Raw genomic sequence first — 14,727 nt, forward strand, 5'->3', positions numbered from 1 at the left:
CTCCTCCTCATCATCGTCTCCATCATGTGCTGTTGCTGCTGCACTGGGGCCTTCACCCTATCACATTTAATCGGATTCATATTGAAGCTAGTAGACAAGACATGCCAGGCCTACAGTATGCCTTTGATGGAGTACTCACTGGATCAGCATCGTCTGGTGCTTGTGCTGGTGGCTCTAACAGGAACACAGTGCTGCCAGACACTGCAAGGCAATAGGTAAACCAAAGTCAGACAGTCCAAATTGATTCAATATGAATGTGGTTGTATCCCATGTAGAGATGGAAGGACATACCTTGAATGAAGCAGGTGGCATCTTGGGAGGAACCTATGCTCGTCTCTTTCCCCCCAGGGATCCCCTCTAAGACGGGCCTGCCTTTATTTAGCTCCAAGGCCATGTCCTCTGCTGGGGTAAGGTCAGCCTTTGGTGACCCACCACCCGTGCCTGGTCTGTGGGTATTCTTTTTCACTGCTAAAACAGTACAGACAATGTGTGAGCAGGCACCTTCTGGGTACAATATATGCTTGTGCTTTGTTAAATATTAGTCAGGGACCATACCATTCTGCAGAATGTTCTTGTATTTGATTTTGACCTGCTGCCATGTCCGTTTTGGCCCGTTCATGTTTAATCTACACACACACACACACACACACACACACACACATTTAATGGAGTCACACTGCAAAAAATTACTTGGCATTTTTGTCTTGTTTTCAGTAAAAATATTTAAAAAATGATCATAGCTTTATACAGTGTGATGGAGTTACTTTACACAATTTCACTCATATCTGCAGTGCATTTCAATAAAAAATTGAACCGTTTCATAATTACAGTACAACTGCATTTTTGGAGATGTGAATTAAATATTTGAATTGTAATTGTGATGTTTCAGCGGAGCGGTGAGTGTGTAATTGTGCACTACTTACGCATTCAGGCGGTCTGCAATACTTTGCCACGCTTTTTCTCTTTGCTTTATCACTGTGGCGGTGTTGCCTTTCTTCTTAATTATATCTTTTACCTCCTCGTATGCCTCCATGAGGATTTGTGCTTCCGACGGGGGAAAGTACGCGGCTCTAGTTGCCATGGTAAATCAGTTAATCTGTGATCTGTGGCGGGGTCTATTTGAGTGAGCCGTGAGCGCGCACCTATCCAGGATTGGTTTCACCTGGCTTAATGAATCCGTGTCTGCTCATCCTGGCTTGGTCTTTGTGCAACCAATTAAGCCTGGACGCACATGTTTTGGCTTCATTGAGCTCAGCTGAGTCATTTATCCCGGATGTCTTAATTCTACTTTTGTGCAACAGGCCCCAGGACTTGAACCTGCATCCAGCAACTGTCAAGCCAACACGTTAAACATTATGCCAAGAGATTCGAACCCCTTGACCAAGTTGCTAGGTGTTGTGTTAAGGTCACTACACTGTATTATTTTGTAGTTAGCTCCTTAGCTAATGTGTCATTACAAATAAGGTACTTTTGCTGCGTTCAGAACAGCTCGGAACTGTGTACCCGGGAAATCTCCCGTCTTCAGTGCTTTCAAAACAACTCGGTAACTCGGGCCTCTTTCTTGAGTTCTGACCTGATCTGATTTTTAACAGTGGGTCTAGTTATGTGATAACAATGTATAGTGAGCAGTGAAATAACTATTGGTTTCCATTTGTGGTGACTGCTGACTGACATTAGGGATGAGATTAAATAGATCCTGGAATTTAGCCTGGTCTGGAGCAGGCTAGCTCCACAGAATAAATCTCCATGGTAATTTATACCATAACATATCCTCCTGCCCCCTATCCATCTTTAGTGCAACCGGATTACGGATCAATTGAGCCAGGATCACCAAGATATCCTGGCTTAATCCCTTATCCTAGTTTTGTGCAACAGGCCCCTGAAGATTACTGAGGTCATTGTTTGACCTCGTACTTTTCTGAGTTCCCAGTTGTTTTGAATGTGGCATTAGCTACAGCGTTTAGCCAACTAATCGAGAACACCTTGCCTGCACATGCTTTGATCTCCGCAATGGTAGTATGCGTGAGCGCATTGACGAGCAAGGAAACTTGTGCGGTAGTTTAGTGTGCGACGCTGCTTAGATGAAAACAGGCATGGCAGAGAGATTTTCCACTAATACCGTCCTTCACACAAAGTTATGTTAAACTGTTAAAGATTGGAAGGCATATGTTAATGAATCAGTTATTGACCTGTCCTCTTGATACGTAGGCTGCTAATGATATGATAATAGTCAGTTCACCAATGACATCACGGCATGTTGAATGAATGGCAGCCTAGTAGTCAGACCCAATTTGATGGATTAGGTCAGGGATGGAGATATGAAATAAACTCATTTAGTTGTTTCATATGCCAATTAGCCTACAGTAAACTAAACTACTATGTTGCATCCAGTAATTTAATTATTCTGAATTTTCTCCAGAAACAAAATGAAGGCAGTTTACATTTCCACGTAAAGACACCTATGAATTACATTTTTTTTAAAACCTTTATTTTACTAGGCAAGTCAGTTAAGAACAAATTCTTATTTTCAATGACGGCCTAGGAACAGTGGGTTAACTGCCTGTTCAGGGGCAGAACGACAGATTTGTACCTTGTCAGCTCGGGGATTCGAACCTGCAACCTTTCAATTTCCCCTAAATTGTACCTAGAAAAATGTGAATGTGTTATTGAGACCACCTCAATTTAGGATGAAACACACACATGACTGTGTTGGCTACATTGTTTGATATAATTTAAGACTGAGTTTAAGAAAAATGCAAAATTCTCAAATTTCCTGAGAGAGAAGTTGACTGACCCCCTCCATACCTACTAACGCGTCGAACACACCGATAGCATTCCAGCATTTTGGTACACCAGAATTACATACATTTCCAATGAAACGCTGCGTTTGCCTTGCAGTCAGTTGCAGTGCATACCTTGGATTTATCGAACGTATGCGGTCAAACTGTATGTGTAAACGGCTTGACAGAAATGATAGCAGAAGGTGTGTGTTGAGGTTTTGTTGTATACATATCCAGATGATGCTGCGTGCTATTTCGCGCAATGCTAACGCAGCGTTTCGTTGGAAATGAATGTAATTCTAGTGTCGGTGTGATCGAAGCCAAAGAAGGCTGCGTGTCCAACAAATGCGTCAAAGAATCTGTCACGGCTGCTTCTCACCGTAAGAGTTGTAGGATGAGGTTGACCTTGTCGTTGGCTACTACTAGACACTGATCTAAAGTCAGTTTTGCACAATAGGATTTGGAGAGGGTAAACTGAACCCCGACCTGTGCCTACGCGCAACCTCGGCGTTAAACTTGCAAATTGATAAGGTTATCAGATAAGGCTGTATGGCTAGCCAATGGATAGCTAATTACTTGAATAGATCACTACAACATAGCCGTACCTGCTCAATTTATTGTTTCCCACCGAAACGGAGTGGAGAATCATCGTCAACAGTACAAAAACTGTGGCACATAACCACTGTACTCAAACTGAACGCTAGATGGAGTTGGTGCACTGTCATTTTCTTCTGCGCTAGAAAGTCGGGCAAGCCTACCTATCCCAGAAGTTTGGTGTAAAACCCGCGAGTTCAGATAAATGAAAAGTTGTCGCATAAAGCTTTCTTCATTTTTCAATGTTTTATTTTCACTGCCTCAGGGATCACAGACGTTTCGGCTTGGCAGCCTTCTTCAGTGTGTAGGTACAAATCTTTTTAATCCAAAACAGCATTTGTAAGGAACATAGGTGAGCAACCCATGAACAGCAGGTGCTTCAAATCAGGGTTGCAACTCATCTGCCAATCAGGGACGTTGCTACTCTGGTCTACCTGTTTACAAATTACAATCACAAAGAAATTCTGAATTATAGGGTATTATAGGGTTATAATACCCTATTATTATAGGGTTCAACGCTGAACAAAAATATAAATGCAACATGCAACAATTTCTAAGATTCTACTGTTACAGTTCATATAAGGAAAGTCCATTTAAATAAATACATTAGGCTCTAATCTATGGATTTCACATGACTGGGAATACAGATATGCATCTGTTGGTCATTGATAACCAATCAGTATCTGATGTGACCACCATTTCCCTCATGTAGCGCGACATCACCTTCACATAGAGTTGATCAGCATGTTGATTGTGGCCTGTGGAATGTTGTTCCGCTCCTCTTCAATGGCTGTGGGAAGTTGCTGGATATTGGCAGGAACTGGCCCAGATCATTCCAAACATGCTCTATGGTGACATGTCTGGTGAGTATGCAGGCCATGGAACTACTGGGACTTGTGTACAGATCCTTGCGACATGGGGCCGTGTATTATCATGCTGAAACATGAGTTGATTGCGGTGGATGAATAGCACAACAATTGGGCCTCAGGATCTCGGCACAGTATCACTGTGCATTCAAATTGCCATCGATAAAAAGCAATTGTGTTCATTGTCCATAGCTATTGCCTGCCCATACCATAACCCCACCACCACCATGAGGCACTCTGTTCACAATGTTGACATCAGCAAAACACTCGCCCACACAACTGCCATCAGTACAGTTGAAACCGGGATTCATCCATGAAGAGCACACTTCTCCAGCGTGCCATTGGCCATCGAAGGTGAGCATTTGCCCACTGAAGTCGGCTACAACGCCTAATTGCAGTCAGGTAAAGACCCTTCACGATGAGCACGCAGGATGAGGATGATGAGCACACAGATGAGCTTCCCTGAGATGGTTTCTGACAGTTTGTACAGAAGTTCTTCAATTATGCAAACCCACAGTTTCATCAGCTGTCTGGGTGGCTGGTCTCAGATGATCACGCAGGTGAAGAATCCGGATGTTGAGGTCCTGGGCTGGCATAGTTACACTTCCGCGGTTGTGAGGACGGTTGCATATACCGCCAAATTCTCTAAAATGACGGAGGTGGTTTATGGTAGAGAAATGGACATTCAATTCTTTAAGCAACAGCTGTGGTGGACATTCCTGCAGTCAGCATGCCAATTGCACGCTCCTGAGACATCTGTGGAATTGTGTTGTGACACACCAGGACAAGGTTAGCTGAGGAGAATGGTGTCGACAGAACACCTCTCTTTCGCCTTGCTCTAGGCAGCCTACCCTGAATCTACAGAGAGAGAGGAACAGCCAGCCAAGGGAGATTTAGAGTGGTTGAGGGGAGAACGAAGATGGACTGACTGTGTGTGTTGTTGTTGATGTGCTTGTGGTGTTATGAATGTGTGGTGTCGTCAGCATCCATCTGAACACTCATCTGTTTAGAACATGGTGCCGTTACCTCGTCTTCCTAGACAGACTTGTTATCTCCCACAATGTAACAACGCTACTGCTTTTGTTTTGGGCCTGGTGTATGAGACTTTACCCCAGCTTTCAGTTACACACACACACAGTGTACTCTGAGATCTGCTTGTAACCATTGAGCGTGTGTGTGTGTGTGTGTGTGTGTGTGTGTGTGTTTTTTTTGTCCGGAATGATGAGCCCACTGATCCGAGAACACAGTGGTTATTGTGCTCACAATAACACACACACAGCAGAAAACAGGTGGCAATGTTTGGGAACGAAACAAAAGCTTGACTCTGAGATATGTTCTTCCGATCTTCTATCGGTAAGCGGGCGAACATGTTTGTGGACTGATTTGTAGCAAGCTTTGGGTATAGGTGCTGCTATTTGTAGTGACGGCAGTGTGTGTGTGTGTTTGTTTGGGACTGTGTGTGTGTGGCAGCAGATGTACTTCAGCTGTGTGTCAGATTGAATATGTCATTCTAAATGCAACGTACAGCACACTTTGCACACAGCTCAACCTACTACCTGCCTGTCTAAGCTTCTACACAGAGAGATCTACATGTACCGTGTACCTAGGGTTGCCTATTAAACACCTGTGCTGCTTGACTCCCTACTCGTTCTCCCCCCTTTGCTCTTCCTCCCCATTGGCTGTTTTCTATCAATTATTTATGTTGACTAGGTTAGGCCTATCTGCAGTGCATTACACATTGCATCAGACCCCACCACTCCTCTGTCCTACATAAAATCAAATGCTAATAGTCACATGTGCCAAATACAACAGGTATAGACCTTACAGTGAAATGCTTACTTACAAGCCCTTAACCAACAGAGCCGTTCAATGAATAGAGTTAAGAAAATATTTACTAAATAAACTAACGTAAAAAATAAAACAATTGAAAATGAACACAAGTAAATTGACACCGTCTAGTATATTGGTCCTGGATGTTAGGAAGCTTGGCCCCAGTGATGTTTGTTTGTTGACCTGTGGCTACCAAGCCCATGCTGGGGTGTGTGAGGGTATGAACTAGCTAGAGGGGCAAATCAAAGGACTTAAAGCCACATTAAAGCAGGAAGTAAATGCTGCCTAGGTGATCTCTCCACTGTTTGTTCTTAATGAGAGCTAGGGGGTGGAGGACACACACACACGCCCAGCCCAGCATGGGCTTGCTAGCCACAGGTCAACAAACCATTAGCAGTTCTTCCAGTCACATAGAGAAGAGGGGGAAGGATTGAGAGAGTGTTTGTGTAAGGTGGTGGGAAACAGGGATTTTTATCCTTGATCGTAGAGTGATTGGTATGTCTGACATTTCAAAGGGAGTGTTTAGCTGTGTGAACTATTTTATTGGTCACATACACATATTTAGCAGATGTTATTGGTCACATACACATATTTAGCAGATGTTATTGGTCACATACACATATTTAGCAGATGTTATTGCGGGTGTAGCGAAATGCTTGTGTACCAAGCTCCAACAGTACAGTAATATCTAACAATTCACAACAACACACACACATCTAAATGTATAATAATGAAATAAAAACGTTGACTAGAATACGGTATTTACATATGAAATGAGTGAAGCAGTATGTAAACATTATTAAAGTGACTAGTGTTCCATTACTAAAGTGATCAGTGATTCCATGTCTATGTACATAGGGCAGCAGCCTCTAAGGGTTGTGTAACCGGGTGGTAGCCAGCTAGTGATGGTTATTTAACAGTCTGATGGCCTTGAGATAGAAGCAGTTTTTTCCTTTGTAATCCATGATTGTCTGTAGACTCTGCCACATAAGTTTTGTGTCTGAGCCATTGAATTGCGACTTCACTTTGTCTCTGTACTGATGTTTTGCCAGTTTGATTGCCTTACGGACGGAATAACTACATTCTTTATATTCAACCATATTCCCAGTCACCTTGCCGTGGTTAAATGCGGTCATACGCACTTTCAGTTTTGTGCATATGCTGCCATCTATCCACGGTTAGGTTTTTATAGTCACAGTGGGAACAACATACCCTATACACTTCCTGATGAACTCAGTCACCGTGTCCATGTATACGTCAGTGTTATTCTCAGAGGCAACCTGGAACATATCCCAGTCCGCATGATCAAAACAATCTTGAAGCATGGATTCCGATTGGTCAGACCATTGTTGAAAAGACCTTAGCACGGGTACTTCCTGATTGAGTTTCTGGCTATAGGAAGGGAGGAGCAGGATGGAGTCGTGATCTGATTTGCCGAAAGGGTGGGCGGGGTTGGGTCTTGTAGCGATCCCAGAAGGGGAAGTAACAATGGTCAAGAGTTTTTGATGTGTGAGTACTACAGTCAATGTGATAGAACTTCTATAGCGTTTTCCTCAAATATGCTTTATTCAAATCCCCAGCTACAATAAATGTAGCTTCAGCAGGATACGTGGTTTCCAGTTTGCACAAAGTACAGTGCAGTTCCTTGAGGGCTGTCGTGGTATCGGCTTGAGGGGTAATATTGACTAGAAGAGAAGAGAATTCTCTTGGGAGGTAATATGGTCTGCATTTGATTTTTTTAGGTATTCTAGGTTAGGTGAAAAAAAGGACTTGAGTTCCTGTATGTTAATAGTAGTAGTTAATCATGAAACATACCCCACCACATTTCTTCTTCCTGGAGAGTTCTTTATTCTTGTCTGCGCGATGTACTGGCTGTATGGATGGGGAGAGCCATGATTCCGTGAAACAGAGTATGATACCGTCCTTGATGTCTCTCTGGAAGGAGATCCTCGCCCTGAGCTCGTCTACATTATTGTCAGGGACTGAACATTAGCGAGTAATATACTTGGGAGCAGTGGATGGTGTGCACGCCTCCCAAGTCAGACTAGAAGTCCAACCGAATACCTCTTCTCTGCCTGCGGTGTCTTGGAGCAGCCACTGGAATAAGTTACATTTCCCTTGGAGGTACGAACAAAGGATCCAATTCGGGAAAGTCGTATTTCTGTTTGTAATGCTGGTGAGTTACCGCTGCTCTGATATCCAAAAGTTCTTCCCGGCTGTATGTAATAACAGAAAAAACATTCTGGGCTGATAATGTGAGAAATAACACACACAAAAAACGAAATACGGCAAAGTTGCTTAGGAGCTAGAAGCAGAGCTACCATGTCTGTCGGCGCCATCTTCTTCATCTTCTTCTGTGTGTGTTGTTAGGCCAGGCGTCGTCTCTGCCAGGAGGCGTTCCTGTGAGTTATAGTTTATTCTGGAATTCAATTCTAACATTGAGTCATATTGATCATAGTTACATTTAACATTTAGTTGTAAATATGTTCTAACACACCTGATTCAGCCAATCATGGTCCAGGATGAAGAGGGATTAGTTGATCATTTTAATCAGGTGTGTTTGGGCCAGAACAAAAGCCTGCACACAGCTAACAGACAGTAAGTTTACTAGACTACTCCTGTAGAGAGCAAATGACTCCACTCACTCACTCACTCACTCACTCACTCACTCACTCACTCACTCACTCACTCACTCACTCACTCACTAATAGCACAATGATAGGATGAAAAGATCTGGCTATATGCAGTCAGTCATGAAGCATACAAATGCCTACTTTAGATAAAGGGGAAAGATGCAATGTTCACAGAAAATCTCCAATGGAAAGCAGAGATGAGAACGTGGATTGTTGAGCGCCTAGTCAGCATTCCTCTCCATCCTCCTCTCTCCTACTGCAGTCAGGGGGTCTCAAAACCTCTGGATGTGAGGATACACACGTAACGGCAATATCTGTCACACACACACACATGCTATCGTGCTAAGCTCATGTGAATGGGTGTGTTTTAGGATGTTTTAACTCCATATATGGACTCAATAGCCAGCTGATTCATTATAATGGTAGGGATTTTTTATGATCTAGATTTTAAAGCATCTGGTGGGTCAGATGAGATCAAACAGAGTGCAGCTCTGTGAACAGTGTGTGTACACATTTACTATACTTATGAGTACCAGAAGTTCTCACAAGAAAAGTCAACAAACCAAAATGCAGGGAAGTGAGGACATTTTGCCGGTCCTCACTTGTAAAAATGCTATTTTAGGCTAGGTTAGGTTTAAGGTTAGAATTCGGGTTAGGTTTAAGGTTAAGGTAAGGGTTAGGGTTTAAGGAAAATAAGATTTTGAATGGAAATCAATTATTGGTCCCCAAAAAGTCCTCACAAGTATAGTAAGACACAGCTGTGTGTGTGTGTTGTGCGATCAATGCCGTAGTAAAAGTTTATGAAGCATGCAAATAGGTCTTTGTAAGTAAGCATTTCACTGTAAGTACCTGTTGTATTCGGTGCATGTGACAATAACATTTGATTAGATTTTTTGTAAATATATTCATTAGGTCCTAATCTATGGATTTCACATGAGTGGGCAGGGGTGCAGCCATGGCAATCCAAATGAGTTTTTCTCCACAAAAGGGCTTTATTACAGACAGAAATATTCCTCAGTTTCATCAGCTGCCCGGGTGGCTGGCCTCAGACGATCCCACAGATGAAGAAGGTGGATGTGGAGGTCCTTGGCTGGCGTGGTTACACGTGGTCTGCGGTTGATATGCCACACCTGTCAGGCGGATAGATTATGTTGGCAAAGGAGAAATGCTCACTCACAGGGATGTAAACAAATTTGTGCACAAAATTAGAGAGAAATAAGCTTTTTGTGTGTTTGGAGAACTTCTGGGATCTTGAAACATGGTTGCGTTTATATTTGTGGTCAGTATAATTACATTGGTAACCAGTTTGTAATAGCAATAAGGCACCTCGGGGGTTTGTGGTATATGGTCAAATATACCACGCTAAGGGCTGTATCCAAGCACTCTGCGCATAAGAACAGCCATTAGGTGTGATATATTAGCCACATACCACACCTCTTTGGGTCTTACTGCTTCATTAGAAAGAAGGGTTCCAAAAGAGTTCTTTGGCTGTCTCCCATAGGATAACCATTTTTAGTTCCAGGTAGAACCCTTTATGGAACCCAAAAGGGTTATTCAAAGGGTTATCTTATGGGGACAGCCGAAGAACCCCTTTAAGTTCTAGATAGCACCTTTTTTCTGAGTGTAGCATCTTAAATCTGACAGACAGACCTGTCAGATCAGAGTACAGAGAAAGCACTGCTGAACTGTATTAGCCTCTATGCCTGGAAATGAGAAAATCAGTCAGCCACGACGGGGCAGCCCTGAGAAAAGGAACCCACCAATTTCTACCTCACATTGAACCACCACTATACAGCGTACTGGGGAAATGAATTACCGTGCGTGCACACACACACACACACACTTTCATCAAAGCAGACTTCCATCTTCATTCAGCACGTACAGTACCAGTATTCCATCTAAAATGAAAATGTACATTCATATGAAACATCCAGAGAAAGAGAGGAATAGAGAGAGCAACTACTTTAATTCTATACTGATTTTAAACGTTTAAACTCCATTCAATATATTCATGAATGTATTGATACTGTGGCAGAATACAGACTCTCTAGAAAAAGGTCATCACCCTATCAATCAGCTGAGTGAGAGAGAGAGAGATGAAGGTCATGAGACGTGGGGGGAAGAAGAAGAGCGATTTAGATGAGAGGAGACACACATTCTGGGTAAAGACTCAGAAGATGGAGAAATCCAGAGTAGATAAAAGGCAAAATCTTAAAAGATGAGGGAAGGATGCTTCTTGAAGTGTCCTCGCCTTGATTTGCTGAGAGAGAGCAGAACAGAGATCACATAGATTCAATAACTAGCTACATATTGGCACGGCCAGGTCAATAACAGCAGTAGTCACCTATGTACAGTAATATTGATATTTACAGAGAAACATCATTAAATATCTCTGAAGACTGATGGGGGTAAATATAACAGTTTGTATGTGTTTGTTTGACTGACTGGTGTGTCTGTGTGTCTGTGTGTGTTTGTGTCTGACTGTGTCTGTGTGTCTGTGTTTGACTGACTGGGGTGTCTGTGTGTCTGACTGTGTGTCTGTGTGTTTGACCGACCGGGGTGTCTGTTTGTCTGTGTTTGATTGTGTGTTTGTCTGTGTGTGTGTGTATTTGACCGACCGGGGTGTCTGTGTGTCTGTGTTTGATTGTGTGTTTGTGTGTGTGTGTGTGTGTGTGTTTGACCGACCGGGGTGTCTGTGTGTCTGTGTTTGTTTGTGTGTTTGTGTCTGTGTGTGTGAAGGCATATGAGGTCAGTAGAACAGACAGGATTATGGACACACTTAATCTGATGGTTTCAAATTTAAATCCCAGCATTCCCTGTGTGCGCTCTGGTTTATTCCACACCCTGTAACCAGGCCCTGTACTGACAGGACTGAGATAAAGGGTCTGTCTGTGTGTCTGTCTATGTGTATAACTGTGTGTTTGTTTTGACAGCACCTCCATGGTTAGTCCAGATGTCTATCTCTCTCTGACTGGCTCAGCTAAGAGCTGAAACATACACCAGAGAGTTCTCCAGTATACTGGGAAAATGAATCGGTGATACATCATACTAATAATCTGACTTATTATGAGTTCGCTCATGAAAGCTTTTCCCAACTTTTACTGTACTGGTACTGCTTTTAACTTTATTTTTGGCAGGATATAGACTCTGTGTAATGACACCACTCAGAGCTTTTCCCTAACCAGCATGGACTGGACTTCCTCAGTATAAGGACCTGGCAAACACTGGGACTTATTGTGTGTGTGTGTGTGTGTGTGTGTGTGTGTGTGTGTGTGTGTGTGTGTGTGTGTGTGTGTGTGTGTGTGTGTGTGTGTGTGTGTGTGTGTGTGTGTGTGTGTGTGTGTGTGTGTGTGTGTGTGTGTGTGTGTGTGTGTGTGTGTGTGTGTCTGTTAGGAGGTTAGAATAGGGAGGTAAGTGTGGAGGCTACGTCTCAAAGATCACAGAGGACGAGAGACAAAAGCAACTGGAAAGTATTTTAACCACAGACAAATGGATGGATAGGAAATACTCAATCTCTTTCATGCTGAGAGGAAGCAGGCCACTGCCAGCACTGTGTGTGTGCAGTTTGTATGTATGGTCTGTACCTAACTTCCATCCAACCTAGTAATGTGAGCTGAGATGACATCATCAATATCACATTCTCATGCTAGCTCTGTTCAGGCTGTGAGTCAGTGACAAATTAGGACTTCTTATACAGGATACTTCTGTTGGAATTATTTGACAGAGAGAAAATGCTACACTACACACACACACGCACACACACACGCACACACACGCACAGACACACACACACACACACACACACACAGACACAATGTGTATTGTACCTTTACACTGCTCATGACAGTGTGGTTAGTCATGCCAATCAACCTATGTTTTGGGATCATACTGTACAACAGTGACTGGTTTCAGTGGTTCCTCTTCAGATTCAGAAGCAAAACCTGTCTCTCAAATGATACCCTATTCCATTTAGTGTACTACTGTGGACCAGAGCCCTATTCCCTTTAGTGTACTACTGTGGACCAGAGCCCTATTCCCTTTAGTGTACTACTGGGGACCAGAGCCCTATTCCCTGTAGTGTACTACTGTGGATCAGAGCCCTATTCCCTGTAGTGTACTACAGGAGACCAGAGTCCTATTCCCTGTAGTGTACTACTGTGGATCAGAGCCCTATTCCCTGTAGTGTACTACTGGGGACCAGAGCCCTATTCCCTTTAGTGTACTACTGTGGACCAGAGCCCTATTCCCTTTAGTGTACTACTGGGGACCAGAGCCCTATTCCCTGTAGTGTACTACTGTGGATCAGAGCCCTATTCCCTGTAGTGTACTACAGGAGACCAGAGTCCTATTCCCTGTAGTGTACTACTGTGGATCAGAGCCCTATTCCCTGTAGTGTACTACTGGGGACCAGAGCCCTATTCCCTTTAGTGTACTACTGGGGACCAGAGCCCTATTCCCTTTAGTGTACTACTGGGGACCAGAGCCCTATTCCCTGTAGTGTACTACTGTGGACCAGAGTCCTATTCCCTGTAGTGTACTACTGTGGACCAGAGTCCTATTCCCTGTAGTGTACTAGTGTGGATCAGAGCCCTATTCCCTGTAGTGTACTACTGGGGACCAGAGCCCTATTCCCTGTAGTGTACTACTGGGGACCAGAGCCCTATTCCCTTTAGTGTACTACTGTGGACCAGAGCCCTATTCCCTTTAGTGTACTACTGTGGACCAGAGCCCTATTCCCTTTAGTGTACTACTGTGGATCAGAGCCCTATGTGGCCACTTGCCAACTCTGTCCCAACTGGCAGCTTCATTAAATAGTACCCGCAAAACACCAGTCTCAACGTCAACAGTGAAGAGGCGTCTCCGGGATGCTGGCCTTCTAGGCAGAGTTGCAAAGAAAAAGCCATACACATGTACTGTACGTGTGTAAAGGGCGCTGCTTGCTTAGTGAGTACCATTTCCTCCCGATTTGGCCCACACCTAACTCAGGAGCTCTGCCTTGCTAGCACACGTGATTGTCCTCCTGAAGTATCTTACCAGTGGGCGCAACTCAAATAACTAGCTGTTTGCTGGCTCAAGTGTGAATACTTCAGACTGAGGTGTACTTTTCACATATCCCCATGTGCTACATTCAACCCTCAAACCTACTCAACAGCGACCCCAGCGTTGAGCTGAGCACAACTGGGTCACGGTACCACTGTAAAGGACGTCACGTTGCTTGCTTAGCGAGTATCACTTCGTCCCGATTTGACTGACCATGTCTTAAAATAATGATGGACTGTCATTTCTCTTTGCTTATTTGAGCTGTTCTTGCCATAAAATGGACGTGGTCTTTTTCCAAATATGGCTTCTGTTTACCATCCCTACCTTGTCACAACACAACTGATTGGCTAAAACGCATTAAAAAGGAAGGAAATTACACAAATGAACTTTTAACAAGGCACACCTGTTCATTGAAATGCATTCCAGGTGACTACCTCATGAAGCTGGTTGAGAGAATGCCAAGGCTGTGCAAAGCTGTCATCAATCTCTGTTAGAAATTGGTGAGTGGGCTGTTTCTCCATTTTGTGAAGTCTCTTCCCCAAACAATTAGTTTAATATCAGACAGGATTCACACTGCCCTTGGCATAACATTAATACACACACACACACACACACACACACACAAACAAATGCGCGTACACACACATACACAGTGCAAACAGCTAGTCCCTTGGATAACTAGGCTCTCCTTAGGGAGGAGTGGGATGTGTAATTGTATTTATTTATTCGTTATTAAGCCAAAATGATCCTCGACTGGTGTGGAGGAATGCCCAATTAGGATGGGATGGAAGCGTAAAAGTGGTGTGTGTGCATTATGCACTGGGTTATGTGTGTGTGTGTGGAGATGCGAAAAACAGGAAAATCCTGATTTAAACAGAGATCATCCGATGGGACTTGTTACATTCTGATGGAGGGAAAGAGAGAGCGAGATGGAGAGAGGAGTATCAACTTGTTTAATTAAAGTTGCAGAGCGAGGATTGATTA

The sequence above is a fragment of the Oncorhynchus kisutch genome, linkage group LG7 (genome assembly GCF_002021735.2).
Source record: "Oncorhynchus kisutch isolate 150728-3 linkage group LG7, Okis_V2, whole genome shotgun sequence".
NCBI classification, from domain to species: Eukaryota; Metazoa; Chordata; class Actinopteri; order Salmoniformes; family Salmonidae; genus Oncorhynchus; species Oncorhynchus kisutch.